Source organism: Ptychodera flava, chromosome 2 (assembly GCF_041260155.1).
Source record: "Ptychodera flava strain L36383 chromosome 2, AS_Pfla_20210202, whole genome shotgun sequence".
Lineage (NCBI taxonomy): Eukaryota > Metazoa > Hemichordata > Enteropneusta > Ptychoderidae > Ptychodera > Ptychodera flava.
Genome location: NC_091929.1, coordinates 8,958,773 through 8,975,580, shown reverse-complemented (window position 1 = coordinate 8,975,580; position 16,808 = coordinate 8,958,773). Strand labels below are relative to the sequence as shown.

Sequence of the window (16,808 nt, the reverse complement as noted above, 5' to 3'; positions counted from 1 at the left end):
GAAAATTTAGCGTCTTTACCGCGGTATCGCTAGATGGCCGTCAAATTGATAGAGGGAGTACGCGCGTTTGGGAGTCCTGTCATCTGGTTGTAAATATGTCATGTGGTTGTTGGCTATGACACACCCATATTTGGTTATGTTTCGATGTCAAAGATCAGAGTTGAAAGTCCAAGCATGGGTATTCCTTACATTCTTGATAACCTTGTGCTAGCTCTGGTTGTCAAAGCACGTTTCATTTGTGCCATTTCGAAGCAAGTGAGTGCAAGTATAGTAGTCTGTTCGATTCTTGATCGTAGGCTTGTAACACAAGGATACGATTTCTCATATATCTCTGGTGTTAGCATGCAGGCGGTTTTAAAATTCAGAGGTCAGACGAAACTAGGTCTACATGACAGTCCGCCTCTGGCTGGATAGAGGGAGTACGCGCGTTTGGGAGTCCTGTCATCTGGTTGTAAATATGTCATGTGGTTGTTGGCTATGACACACCCATATTTGGTTATGTTTCGATGTCAAAGATCAGAGTTGAAAGTCCAAGCATGGGTAATTCCTTGCATTCTTGATACCTTGTGCTAGCTCTGGTTGTCAAAGCACGTTTTCATTTGTGCCATTTCGAAGCAAGTGAGTACAAGTATAGTAGTCTGTTCGATTCTTGATCGTAGGCTTGTAACACAAGGATACGATTTCTCATATATCTCTGGTGTTAGCATGCAGGCGGTTTTAAAATTCAGAGGTCAGACGAAACCAGGTCTACATGACAGTCCGCCTCTGACTGTGTCTACATACATCAGTCATCATGATCGACCTCGACAGATTCAGCACTTTAGTGTTTGATTGTTATGGTCCAAAGTCGTACAAAGCTAATGTGCTTGCTTTTGTATTCATGGCACTGCTTCAGTAACAACGGTCGAAAATGCTCAAACTTTCAAAGCATTATAAACCTGGTTGCATGGACACTCCGGACTCGGCTGAAGCTAGCAGCCAAAACCTAGCAGCCAAAACTATGGTGTGGAAGCTAGCAGCCAAAACTTGCAAGCCACTTTCCTCTTATATTTTGAAGTCATGTGAACATCAATCAAACGTACAAGGTTCTTTGTACATGTATCAACACAAAACACATCATTTACTAATTAATTTCTTTGCATAAATTATCTCCATTCTAATTAGCACCTGGTATCCCAGCTAGCCTATGGCTATAAAGCACAATGCATTGTCTGCTGGAATGAAAGAAAGAGTGTGCACCCATTACACCTAGCATGTCTTACACATATACATCCATACTAACAAACTTCACTTGTCTCATTTCTTAATTAATTTCTTTGCTTAAATTATCTTCAATTAATTAACATATATATGCCAACCTATGGCTATAAAGCAGAATATAGTGTCTGCCTGAATGAAAGAAAGAGTGTGCATCCATTACACCTAGCATGTCTTACACATAAACATCCATACTAACAAACTACACTGCTCTCATTTCTTAATTAATTTCTTTGCATAAATTATCTTCAATTAATTAACATATATATGCCAACCTATGGCTATACAGCAGAATATAGTGTCTGCCTGAATGAAAGAAAGAGTGTGTGCATCCATTACACCTACCATGTCTTACTCATATACATCCATACTAACAAACTACACTTGTCTCATTTCTTAATTAATTTCTTTGCATAAATTATCTTCATTAATTACATATATATGCCAACCTATGGCTATACAGCAGAATATAGTGTCTGCCTGAATGAAAGAAAGAGTGTGCATCCATTACACCTAGCATGTCTTACACATAAACATCCATACTAACAAACTACACTGCTCTCATTTCTTAATTAATTTCTTTGCATAAATTATCTTCAATTAATTAACATATATATGCCAACCTATGGCTATAAAGCAGAATATAGTGTCTGCCTGAATGAAAGAAAGAGTGTGCATCCATTACACCTAGCATGTCTTACACATAAACATCCATACTAACAAACTACACTGCTCTCATTTCTTAATTAATTTCTTTGCATAAATTATCTTCAATAATTAACATATATATGCCAACCTATGGCTATACAGCAGAATATAGTGTCCGCCCGAATGAAAGAAAGAGTGTGCATCCATTACACCTAGCATGTCTTACACATATACATCCATACTAACAAACTTCACTGCTCTCATTTCTTAATTAATTTCTTTGCATAAATTATCTCCAATTAATTAAAATATATGTGCCAACCAATGGCTATACAGCAGAAGATAGTGTCTGCCTGAATGAAAGAAAGAGTGTGCATCCATTACACCTAGCATGTCTTACTCATATACATCCATACTAACAAACTTCACTGCTCTCATTTCTTAATTAATTTCTTTGCATAAATTATCTTCAATTAATTAACATATATATGCTAACCTATGGCCATACAGCAGAATATAGTGTCTGCCTGAATGAAAAAAGAGTGTGCATCCATTACACCTAGCATGTCTTACACATATACATCCATACTAACAAACTACACTGCTCTCTTTTCTTAATTAATTTCTTTGCATAAATTATCTTCAATTAATTAACATATATATGCCAACCTATGGCTATACAGCAGAATATAGTGTCTGCCTGAATGAAAGAAAGAGTGTGCATCCATTACACCTAGCATGTCTTACACATAAACATCCATACTAACAAACTACACTGCTCTCATTCTTAATTAATTTCTTTGCATAAATTATCTTCAATTAATTAACATATATATGCCAACCTATGGCTATAAAGCAGAATATAGTGTCTGCCTGAATGAAAGAAAGAGTGTGCATCCATTACACCTAGCATGTCTTACACATATACATCCATACTAACAAACTACACTGCTCTCATTTCTTAATTAATTTCTTTGCATTAATTATCTTCAATTAATTAACATATATATGCCAACCTATGGCTATACAGCAGAATATAGTGCTCGCCTGAATGAAAGAAAGAGTGTGCATCCATTACACCTAGCATGTCTTACTCATATACATCAATACTAACAAACTACACTAGTCTCATTTATTAATTAATTTCTTTGCATAAATTATCTCTGCTTTAATTATCACCTATATGCTAGCCTATGGCTATACAGCAGAGTGCATTGTCTGCTAGAATGAAAGAAAGAGTGTGCACCCATTACACCTAGCATATCTTACACATATACATTCGTACTAATAAACTTCACTTGTCTCATTTTTTAATTAATTTCTTTGCATAAATTATCTCCATTTCTTAACATATATATGCTAACCTATGGCCATACAGCAGAATATAGTGTCTGTCTGAATGAAAGAAAGAGTGTGCATCCATTTCACCTAGTATGTCTTACACATATACACCCATTATAACAAACTACAACTGTCTCATTTCTTAATTAATTTCTTTGCATTCATTATGTTTGAATTATCACCTATATGTTAGCCTATGGCCATACAGCAGAATATAGTGTGTGTTTGAATAAAAGAAACGAGTGTGCATCCATTTCACCTAGCATGTCTTACTCATATACATCCATACTAACAAACTACACTTGTCTCATTTCTTAATTAATTTCTTTGCATAAATTATCTCCATTTCTTAACATATCTATGCTAACCTATGGCCATACAGCAGAATATAGTGTCTGTCTGAATGAAAGAAAGAGTGTGCATCCATTACACCTAGCATGTCTTACACATATACACCCATTCTAACAAACTACACGTGTCTCATTTCTAATTAATTTCCTTGCGTAAATTATCTCAAATTAATTAACCTATATGCTAACTTATGACAGTACAGCAGAATATAGTGTCTGCTTGGATAAAAATAAGAGTGTGCATCCATTTCACCTAGCATGTCTTACACATATACACCCATTCTAACAAACTGCACTTGTCTCATTTCTAAATTAATTTCTTTGCGTAAATTATCTCTGTTTGAATTATCACCTATATGCTGGCCTATGGCCATACAGAAGAATATAGTGTCTGCCTGAATGAACGAAAGAGTGTGCATCCATTTCACCTAGCATGTCTTACTCATATACATCCATACTAACAAACCACACTTGTCTCATTTCTTAATTAATTTCTTTGCATAAATTACCTCCAATTAATTAACATATATATGCTAACCTATGGCTATACAGCAGAGTGCATTGTCTGCTGGAATGAAAGAAAGAGTGTGCATCTATTTCACCCAGCCTGTTTTACACATAGACATCCATATTAAGAACTAAGACTTGTCTCATTTCTTAATTATTTCCCTTGCATAAATTGTCTCTAATTTAATTATCACCTATATGCTGTTTGTGAATACAAGAGAATGCACAATTGTCTGCTGGAGAGAAAGAATGAGAGTGCATCCATTTCACCTACCAATGTCTTACAGATATACATCCATACTAACAAATAAGGCTTCTCGCATTTCTTAATTAATTTCTTTGCATAAATTATCTCCATTTTAATTACCACATAATCGCTAGCCTATGGCTAAACAGCAGAATGCAGTGTCTGCTGGAAAGATAGAGTGTGCATCCTTTTCACTTAGCCTGTCCAGTGTCTTTAGATCTATACTAACAAACTTCACAGCAGACTATGCACTCTGTTCTACAGCCATAAACTAGCATATACGTCCCAATTATAATAGAGATAATTTATGCAAAGAAATTATTTAAGAAATGGAAGAAGAGTAGTCTGTTAGTATAGATGTGTATGTATAAGACTGGGTAGGTGAAATGGATGCACATTCTTTCTTTCATTCCAGCAGACCGTGCATTCTGTTTCAAGCCAGTATACAGATGCTAATTACAATAAAGATAATTTATGCAAAACAAATAATTAAAGAGTTGAGGTATATGAAGTCTGTAAGTATTGATGTACGTGCAGAAAACAGGGCAGGTGAAATGGATGCACACTCTTTCGTTTTGTTCCAGCAGACCATGCATTCACTTCTACACCAATTAGCCAGCATGCACATGCTCATTATAATAGAGATAATTTATGCAATGAAATTAATGAAGAAATGAGACAAGTGTAGTTTGTTAGTATGGATGTATATGTGTAAGACATGCCAGGTGAAATGGATGCACACTCTTTCTTTGACTCCAGGAGACAATGCATTCTGCTCTATGGCCATAGGCTAGCATATAGATGCTAATTAGAATGGAGATAATTTATGCAAAGAAATTAATTAAGAAACGAGAGAAGTGTAGTTTGTTAGTAAGTATGGATGTATATATGTAAGATATGGTAGGTGTAATGGGTGCACACTCTTTCTTTCATTCAGGCAGACACTATATTCTGCTGTATGGCCATAGGCTAGCATATAGGTGATAATTAAAGCAGAGATAATTTATGCAAAGAAATTAATTAAGAAATGAGACAAGTGTAGTTTGCTAGTATGGATGTATATGTGTAAGACATGGTAGGTGTAATGGATGCACACTCTTTCTTTCATTCAGGCAGACACTATATTCTGCTGTATAGCCATAGGTTGGCATATATATGTTAATTAAATGAAGATAATTTATGCAAAGAAATTAGTAAGAAATGAGAGCAGTGTAGTTTGTTAGTATGGATGTATATGTGTAAGACATGCTAGGTGAAATGGATGCACACTCTTTCTTTGACTCCAGGAGACAATGCATTCTGCTCTATGGCCATACCCTAGCATATAGGTGATAATTAAAGCTGAGATAATTTATGCAAAGAAATTAATTAAGAAATGAGACAAGTGTAGTTTGTTAGTATGGATGTATATGAGTAAGACATGCTAGGTGAAATGGATGCACACTCTTTCTTTCATTCAAACAGACACTATATTCTGCTGTATGGCCATAGGCTAACATATAGGGGATAATTCAAACAGAATGGAGATAATTTATGAAAAGAAATTCATTAAGAAATGAGACAAGCGTAGTTTGTTAGTATGGATGTATATGAGTAAGACATGCTAGCTGAAATGGATGCACACTCTCTTTTTCATTCAGGCAGACACTATATTCTACTGTATGGCCATAGGCAAGCATATAGCTGATAATTAAACGAGACATAATTTATGCAAAGAAATTAATTAAGAAATGAGACAAGTGTAGTTTGTTAGTATGGATGTACATGAGTAAGACATGCTAGTTGAAATGGATGCAAACTCTTTCTTTCATTCCAACAGACAATGCATTGTGCTTTATAGCCATAGCCTAGCATATAGATGCTTATTAGAATGGAGATAATTTATGCAAAGAAATTAATTAAGAAATGAGACAAGTGTAGTTTGTTAGTATGGATGTATATGTGTAAGACATGCTAGGTGTAATGGGTGCACACTCTTTCTTTCATTCCAGCAGACAATGCATTGTGCTTTATAGCCATAGGCTAGCATATAGATGCTAATTAGAATGGAGATAATTTATGCAAAGAAATTAATTAAGAAATGAAACAAGAGTAGTTTGTTAGTATGGATGTATATGTGTAAGACATGCTAGGTGTAATGGATGCACACTCTTTCTTTCATTCCAGCAGACACTATATTCTGCTGTATGGCCATAGGTTAGCATATATATGTTAAGAAATGGAGATAATTTATGCAAAGAAATTAATTAAGAAATGAGACAAGTGTAGTTTGTTAGTATGGATGTATATGTGTAAGACATGCTAGGTGTAATGGGTGCACACTCTTTCTTTCATTCCAGCAGACAATGCATTGTGCTTTATAGCCATAGGCTAGCATATAATACTAATTTGAATGGAGATAATTTATGCAAAGAAATTAATTAAGAAATGAGACAAGTGTAGTTTGTTAGTATGGATGTATATGTGTAAGACATGCTAGGTGTAATGGGTGCACACTCTTTCTTTCATTCCAACAGACAATGCATTGTGCTTTATAGCCATAGGCTAGCATATAGATGCTAATTCGAATGGAGATAATTTATGCAAAGAAATTAATTAAGAAATGAGACGAGAGTAGTTTGTTAGTATGGATGTATATGTGTAAGACATGCTAGGTATAATGGGTGCACACTCTTTCTTTCATTCCAGCAGACAATGCATTGTGCTTTATAGCCATAGGCTAGCATATAGATGCTAATTAGAATGGAGATAATTTATGCAAAGAAATTAATTAAGAAATGAGACAAGTGTAGTTTGTTAGTATGGATGTATATGTGTAAGACATGCTAGGTTAATGGGATGCACACTCTTTCTTTCATTCCAGCAGACAATGCATTGTGCTGTATAGCCATAGGTTAGCATATAGATGCTAATTAGAATGGAGATAATTTATGCAAAGAAATTAATTAAGAAATGAGACAAGTGTAGTTTGTTAGTATGGATGTATATGTGTAAGACATGCTAGGTGTAATGGGTGCACACTCTTTTTTCATTCAACAGACAATGCATTGTGCTTTATAGCCATAGGCTAGCACATAGATGCTTATTAGAATGGAGATAATTTATGCAAAGAAATTAATTAAGAAATGAGACAAGTGTAGTTTGTTAGTATGGATGTATATGTGTAAGACATGCTAGGTGTAATGGGTGCACACTCTTTCTTTCATTACAGCAGACAATGCATTGTGCTTTATAGCCATAGGCTAGCATATAGATGCTAATTAGAATGGAGATAATTTATGCAAAGAAATTAATTAAGAAATGAGACAAGAGTAGTTTGTTAGTATGGATGTATATGTGTAAGACATGCTAGGTATAATGGATGCACACTCTTTCTTTCATTCCAGCAGACACTATATTCTGCTGTATGGCCATAGGTTAGCATATATATGTAAGAAATGGAGATAATTTATGCAAAGAAATTAATTAAGAAATGAGACAAGTGTAGTTTGTTAGTATGGATGTATATGTGTAAGACATGCTAGGTGTAATGGATGCACACTCTTTCTTTTATTCCAGCAGACAATGCATTGTGCTTTATAGCCATAGGCTAGCATATAGATGCTAATTAGAATGGAGATAATTTATGCAAAGAAATTAATTAAGAAATGAGACAAGTGTAGTTTGTTAGTATGGATGTATATGTGTAAGACATGCTAGGTGTAATGGGTGCACACTCTTTCTTTCATTCCAGCAGACAATGCATTGTGCTTTATAGCCATAGGCTAGCATATAGATGCTAATTAGAATGGAGATAATTTATGCAAAGAAATTAATTAAGAAATGAGACAAGAGTAGTTTGTTAGTATGGATGTATATGTGTAAGACATGCTAGGTTAAATGGATGCACACTCTTTCTTTCATTCAGGCAGACACTATATTCTGCTGTATGGCCATAGGTTAGCATATATATGTTAATTGAAATGGAGATAATTTATGCAAAGAAATTAATTAAGAAATAAGACAGGTGAAGTTTGCTAGTATGGATGTATATGTGTAAGACATGCTAGGTGAAATGGATGCTCACTCTTTCTTTTCTTTACAGCAGACAATGCATTTTGCTTTTTATAGCCATAGGCTAGCATATAGATGATAATTAGAATGGAGATAATTTATGCAAAGAAATTAATTAAGAAATGAGACAAGTGTAGTTTGTTAGTATGGATGTATATGTGTAAGACATGCTAGGTGTAATGGGTGCACACTCTTTCTTTCATTCCAGCAGACAATGCATTGTGCTTTATAGCCATAGGCTAGCATATAGATGCTAATTAGAATGGAGATAATTTATGCAAAGAAATTAATTAAGAAATGAGACAAGTGTAGTTTGTTAGTATGGATGTATAAGTGTAAGACATGCTAGGTGTAATGGGTGCACACTCTTTCTTTCATTCCAGCAGACAATGCATTGTGCTTTATAGCCATAGGCTAGCATATAGATGCTAATTAGAATGGAGATAATTTATGCAAAGAAATTAATTAAGAAATGAGACAAGTGTAGTTTGTTAGTATGGATGTATATGTGTAAGACATGCTAGGTGTAATGGGTGCACACTCTTTCTTTCATTCCAACAGACAATGCATTGTGCTTTATAGCCATAGGCTAGCATATAGATGCTAATTCGAATGGAGATAATTTATGCAAAGAAATTAATTAAGAAACGAGAGAAGTGTAGTTTGTTAGTATGGATGTATATGTGTAAGACATGCTAGGTGTAATGGGTGCACACTCTTTCTTTCATTACAACAGACAATGCATTGTGCTTTATAGCCATAGGCTAGCACATAGATGCTTATTAGAATGGAGATAATTTATGCAAAGAAATTAATTAAGAAATGAGACAAGTGTAGTTTGTTAGTATGGATGTATATGTGTAAGACATGCTAGGTGTAATGGTGCACACTCTTTCTTTCATTCCAGCAGACAATGCATTGTGCTTTATAGCCATAGGCTAGCATATAGATGCTAATTCGAATGGAGATAATTTATGCAAAGAAATTAATTAAGAAATGAGACAAGAGTAGTTTGTTAGTATGGATGTATATGTGTAAGACATGCTAGGTGTAATGGATGCACACTCTTTCTTTCATTCCAGCAGACACTATATTCTGCTGTATGGCCATAGGTTAGCATATATATGTTAAGAAATGGAGATAATTTATGCAAAGAAATTAATAAGAAATGAGACAAGTGTAGTTTGTTAGTATGGATGTATATGTGTAAGACATGCTAGGTGTAATGGATGCACACTCTTTCTTTATTCCAGCAGACAATGCATTGTGCTTTATAGCCATAGGCTAGCATATAGATGCTAATTAGAATGGAGATAATTTATGCAAAGAAATTAACAAGTGTAGTTTATTAGTATGGATGTATATGTGTAAGACATGCTAGGTGTAATGGGTGCACACTCTTTCTTTCATTCCAGCAGACAATGCATTGTGCTTTATAGCCATAGGCTAGCATATAGATGCTAATTAGAATGGAGATAATTATGCAAAGAAATTAATTAAGAAATGAGACAAGTGTAGTTTGTTAGTATGGATGTATATGTGTAAGACATGCTAGGTGTAATGGGTGCACACTCTTTCTTTCATTCCAACAGACAATGCATTGTGCTTTATAGCCATAGGCTAACACATAGATGCTAATTAGAATGGAGATAATTTATGCAAAAAATTAATTAAGAAATGAGACAAGTGTAGTTTGTTAGTATGGATGTATATGTGTAAGACATGCTAGGTGTAATGGGTGCACACTCTTTCTTTCATTCCAGCAGACAATGCATTGTGCTTTATAGCCATAGGCTAGCATATAGATGCTAATTCGAATGGAGATAATTTATGCAAAGAAATTAATTAAGAAATGAGACAAGAGTAGTTTGTTAGTATGGATGTATATGTGTAAGACATGCTAGGTTTAATGGATGCACACTCTTTCTTTCATTCCAGCAGACACTATATTCTGCTGTATGGCCATAGGTTAGCATATATATGTTAAGAAATGGAGATAATTTATGCAAAGAAATTAATTAAGAAATGAGACAAGTGTAGTTTGTTAGTATGGATGTATATGTGTAAGACATGCTAGGTGAAATGGATGCACACTCTTTCTTTTATTCCAGCAGACAATGCATTGTGCTTTATAGCCATAGGCTAGCATATAGATGCTAATTAGAATGGAGATAATTTATGCAAAGAATTAACAAGTGTAGTTTATTAGTATGGATGTATATGTGTAAGACATGCTAGGTGTAATGGGTGCACACTCTTTCTTTCATTCCAGCAGACAATGCATTGTGCTTTATAGCCATAGGCTAGCATATAGATGCTAATTAGAATGGAGATAATTTATGCAAAGAAATTAATTAAGAAATGAGACAAGTGTAGTTTGTTAGTATGGATGTATATGTGTAAGACATGCTAGGTGTAATGGGTGCACACTCTTTCTTTCATTCCAGCAGACAATGCATTGTGCTTTATAGCCATAGGCTAGCACATAGATGCTAATTAGAATGGAGATAATTTATGCAAAGAAATTAATTAAGAAATGAGACAAGTGTAGTTTGTTAGTATGGATGTATATGTGTAAGACATGCTAGGTGTAATGGGTGCACACTCTTTCTTTCATTCCAGCAGACAATGCATTGTGCTTTATAGCCATAGGCTAGCTGGGATGCCAGTGCTAATTAGAATGGAGATAATTTATGCAAAGAAATTAATTAGTAAATGATGTGTTTGTGTTGATACATGTACAAAGAACCTTGTACGTTTGATTGATGTTCACATGACTTCAAAATATAAGAGGAAAGTGGCTTGCAAGTTTTGGCTGCTAGCTTCCACACCATAGTTTTGGCTGCTAGGTTTTGGCTGCTAGCTTCAGCCGAGTAGACTCCGGCGCATCTCTCTTAGTGTGCTATGGCTGTGACTTCTAAGTTTTCCCAGTGGTTTTTCATCTTTCTATGCTATCACCAACTGATTTACGTTGTCTAATCAAATATTTTTGCAGAATCTGCATTTGGAGTATGCTGGGTCACAATGTGTAACCTGGTTGCACGGACACTCTGGTGCCTCTCTCTTACTGTGCTAAGGCTGTCACTGCTAAGTTTTCTCATTGGTTTTCATCTTTTTATGCTATCACTAATGATTTACGTTGTCTAATCTAAATCTTTTGCAGGAACTGCATTTTGAGTATGCTGAGTCACAATATGTCACCTTGTTGCATGGACACTCTGGCGCATCTCTCTTAGTGTGCTATGGCTGTGACTTCTAAGTTTTCCCAGTGGTTTTCATCTTTCTATGCTATTGCCAACTGATTTAGGTTGTCTAATCAATTTTTTTGCAGAATCTGCATTTGGAGTATGCTGAGTCACCATGTGTCACCTGGTTGCACGGACACTCTGGTGCATCGAGTCTTACTGTGCTAAGGCTGTGACTGCTTCTCATTGGTTTTCATCTTTTTATGCTATCGCCAACTGATTAAGTTGTCTAATCTAAATATTTTGCAGGAACTGCATTTTTAGTATGCTGAGTCACCATGTGTCATCTGGTTGCACGGACACTCTGGTGCATCTCTCTTACTGTGCTAAGGCTGTGACTGCTAAGTTTTCTCATTGGTTTTCATCTTTCTATGCTATCGCCAACTGATTTAAGTTGTCTAATCTAAATTTTTTGCAGGAACTGCATTTTTAGTATGCTGAGTCACCATGTGTCACCTGGTTGCACGGACACTCTGGTGTATCTCTCTTACTGTGCTAAGGCTGTGACTGCTAAGTTTTCTCATTGGTTTTCATCTTTCTATGCTATCGCCAACTGATTTAAGTTGTCTAATCTAATTTTTTGCAGGAACTGCATTTTTAGTATGCTGAGTCACCATGTGTCACCTGGTTGCACGGACACTCTGGTGCATCTCTCTTACTGTGCTAAGGCTGTGACTGCTAAGTTTTCTCATTGGTTTTCATCTTTCTATGCTATCGCCAACTGATTTAAGTTGTCTAATCTAAATTTTTGCAGGAACTGCATTTTTAGTATGCTGAGTCACCATGTGTCACCTGGTTGCACGGACACTCTGGTGCATCTCTCTTACTGTGCTAAGGCTGTGACTTCTAAGTTTTCTCATTGGTTTTTCATCTTTCTATGCTATCGCCAACTGATTTAAGTTGTCTAATCTAATTTTTTGCAGGAACTGCATTTTTAGTATGCTGAGTCACCATGTGTCACCTGGTTGCATGGACACTCTGGTGTATCTCTCTAGAGTCTTACTGTGCTAAGGCTGTGACTGCTAAGTTTTCTCATTGGTTTTCATCTTTCTATGCTATCGCCAACTGATTTAAGTTGTCTAATCTAAATTTTTTGCAGGAACTGCATTTTTAGTATGCTGAGTCACCATGTGTCACCTGGTTGCACGGACACTCTGGTGCATCTCTCTTACTGTGCTAAGGCTGTGACTGCTAAGTTTTCTCATTGGTTTTCATCTTTTTATGCTATCGCCAACTGATTTAAGTTGTCTAATCTAAATTTTTTGCAGGAACTGCATTTTTAGTATGCTGAGTCACCATGTGTCACCTGGTTGCACGGACACTCTGGTGCATCTCTCTTACTGTGCTAAGGCTGTGACTGCTAAGTTTTCTCATTGGTTTTCATCTTTCTATGCTATCGTCAACTGATTTAAGTTGTCTAATCTAAATTTTTTGCAGGAACTGCATTTTTAGTATGCTGAGTCACCATGTGTCACCTGGTTGCACGGACACTCTGGTGCATCTCTCTTACTGTGCTAAGGCTGTGACTGCTACATTTTCTTATTGGTTTTCATCTTTTTATGCTATCACTAACTGATTTAACTTGTCTAATTAAATTTTTTGCAGGATCTGCATTTCGAGCATGCTGCATCACAGTGTGTCACCTGGTTGCACGTTTTGAACATGCTGAGTCAAAATGTGTAACCTGGTTGCATGGAGACTCTGGTGCATCTCTCTTACTGTTCTAAGGCTGTGACATCTTTTCTCATTGTTTTCATCTTTGTATGGTATCACTAACTGATTTAACTTGTCTTATCAAAATTTTATGCAGGATCTGCCTTTCGAACATGCTGAGTCACAATGTGTCATGTGGTTGCGTAGAGACTCTGGTGCATCTCTCTTACTGTGCTAAAGCTTTGACTTCTATGTTTTCTCATTTGTTTTGCTCTTTTTATACTATTACAAAGTGATTCAAATCAAAATTTTATGCAATTGTCTGCTTTAGGAGTATGCTGAGTCACAATGTGTCACCTGGTTGCACGGAGTCATGTGGTACATCTCTTTTTCCCTTATAAGGCTTTGTCATCAAAGTTTCTCCTTGGTTTTGCTCTTTTTACGCTATTAAAAAGTGATTCAAGTTTTCAAATCAAATTTTATGCAGGAATCTGCTGTTAGATCATCTGAGTCAGAATGTGTCACCTGGTTGCACAGAGACTTTGCAGTGGTATAAAACTTGCTAATTAAGGGGCGCTGCACCCAACACAGGGTATTTTGCACCAAAATCACTTTTTAGTAGACATTCATTTAATTTAATGACATTTAACCCAAGATTAAAATATTATTATTTGGGTTCATCTTCAAGGTTGTCAAGCAGTCGTAGGTTGCTTGATAAAGAAGTGTTAATTTTTGCAAATGTTTGCAAATCACCCAATTTCCTGGCTTCACTATTCTTCCAATTTCAAGATTTCCAAACAATTTAACTCCATACTGACTTGGTCAAACTTTCTTAAATTTTCACATTATTTTTTTTTTAATTTTGTTAAACAAAACTTTTTTGATTGGCAATAAAGTTCTTACATTTTGAATAAGAGGCACTTTGATTTGTATGAGGATCATGTACTGTAAAATATGTTCAGATGTAACCTGCCAAAAGAAGGAAATGACGACCATGTTAAAATTGATATTTTATTCAAATCATATGTGTCACTGCCCATTTAGGGCAACTGTTGTCAGCTCCACTTGTATATAACCATTGCAAGACTGATATCATTTTTTATATGCAAAGTAAAACAAACTGTGGCATGTCTTTTGAAGGTTTATGGCATGTCTGTTGAAAACAGAGAGTATTAAAAAAGACTAATTTTTAATATGAAACGTCTGTGAACAGTGTCTATTCATTCTGATGTAATAATGGATATTTGTTTGTTTTGACAGTATCTTTGAATGCTATGACACTGCCTTAACAACAGATGGTAAGAAGTTTGTTTTGGAAGAGGAATGTGAAAGAAACGTCAATGTAAGTAGGGTATTATGTTCATATGTTGCTTCTCACATTGATGTACCATTTTGTAGTTACAACTTGAGCTGTATCATGTGAATGGTTTTGGGATAATTGTGTAAGTTTATAAATTACAACTCTCAAAAATTTAGAGGGCCTGTAATGCTTACTTTTGATATTTTTTTCATTATTTATATTTGTCCACTGTAAGTTGTTATTTTACAACAAAACGATTGCTAAAAAATCAATATTTAGCTTGTCAGCATAGCATTTGTATGTGTGATTGCACTGGTATTAGAAAGCAGCCGTAAGGACTTGTTTTAACCCTTTCACCCCCAGTTCCCTGTATACAGGTCCAACTTTACCATAGAAAACAATGGATTTGGGACAAACCATGGTGGTGAAAGGGTTAAGCATCCTGGTGCACAGTATACTGGGTAATCAGACTCAACAAGGAGCCACATGCATAAGCAGTGGAGGTCATCAACACCAGTGCTAAATAAGAGTATTTTAACAAATATTTTTTATTGCACACAGAACTCATATAATTATTGAACTATTACATTCTATTGAATTACATTTCCAATGTTACTGTGCACAAGTTTATGGGCTAGCCCTATCATGATATCATACATTTTATGACATTATCTACCACAGGTTTTCATGGGTGAAAGAAATATACAAAAATGTATTAATAGTATATCTATATTTCTATTTTTCTCACTCAGGTTTGTTGTAGACTACATCACAATTGTGTTGTTGGAGGAGGCTGAAGTTTACCTTATGTCAAGGAAAAGAATGGTTATGCTTGAAGAAGCAAATAAACTCTAGTATTGCCACAGAAATCTAAATATACTGTTCTGCAGGGATAACCTTATTGACATTTGTCCATATTGTTATGAAATATTTTAAAACTTAAATTTTAAGGCAATTATTGTCATATTTAACCAAAAATATCATTCAAAAGTTCTGGTCAGACACATTAATATTGATTATACATGTCCCTTAGGATGACAGCAATACGATTTTGTAAAATCGTGCCAAGATATGCAACTTTGTATTTTTGAGATTATTTTTGTCATTGTAGATCTATTTTTTTCTTCAAAACGTCTCATCAGACTTTTTGATATTCAGTTACAGGTCCTTAGGATGACTTAAGTCAGATATTTTTATACAGTGAGAAAATGCAAAATTTTGTATTTTTGGAGCAATTTTGGTCAAAAAGTGCTTTTGTCTAATTGGTGTTTATCTGATAGCTTTGCATTTTCTTATAAAAATCCCTGGAGAGTACCTGAGCCAAATCATTTTTCAAACGGGGGAACCCATGATTTTTTATTTTTGGAGCCAATATATTAGTCTTGCAAGCTTGAATGACCTATTCCAACCCTGAATACCTTGTAAATCAATTTTGAAGACACTGAAAATAATGTAGTTTTATTTGGTGCCAATTTGTAGTGAAATATGATCTAGAAAAAAGTTGTGAGGCTATGTTTTATGTAGTGGATCAACTTTAGCAAATATTTCATGGAGGAAACCCCATACACTGATGAGGGATTTCAATCCACAAGAAGGCATATGGCAAGATGCCCATACCATTAAAACAGACTTCAGTTTATTTGTATCAGTTCCAATCATTTTGTTACATAAACAAAAAAATCTGTCATGGTATCACTTAATTAAGTAAATCTTCACAAAGATGAAGGCTGCCGAGTGAAATCATGTGTAGATTGAATAAGATGAGTGATGAATGATAATATCAGGTCACTTCACCACACAAACAGAATAAAAAACGATATTAATGTTGACGACCTATCCCTCTGACACCATATTGTTTTTTGATCAGTACACTGCATATATTTACTCCTTCCAAGGTTCGAATTTATCAGTTATCATCGACCAATTACCAGTGGTTGCCTGCTTTTGATTACAACTTTGAACTTGCAGTAGACAATGTTGACTTACAATATATTTTGCTTGCAGTAATTGTCAAAATATAGTTGCACATTTTTATCTGAAACCAAGAAGTTTTCACATTTAATGTTACACATACTACTCGTACAACTAGGAAGTTATTGAAATCTTTCAAGTTTTCTCTGACGTCCAACATTTTAAAGTTAATTGAGCTGTTGTAAGTTTCCTTCTCACCAGTTTATCTGGTGTGTATATTGCACATTGTATTCTTG

At 35.1% G+C, this 16,808-nt stretch overlaps 1 long non-coding RNA gene across 1 annotated transcript; it reads left to right on the top strand.

The window, feature by feature from the left end:
* The first annotated feature begins 400 nt into the window (after positions 1-400).
* LOC139152761 (uncharacterized) lies at positions 401-15,735 on the top strand. Its single transcript, XR_011556701.1, has 3 exons — positions 401-618; positions 14,562-14,643; positions 15,354-15,735. It is a non-coding gene; the product is annotated as an uncharacterized lncRNA (long non-coding RNA).
* Positions 15,736-16,808: the final 1,073 nt, after the last annotated feature.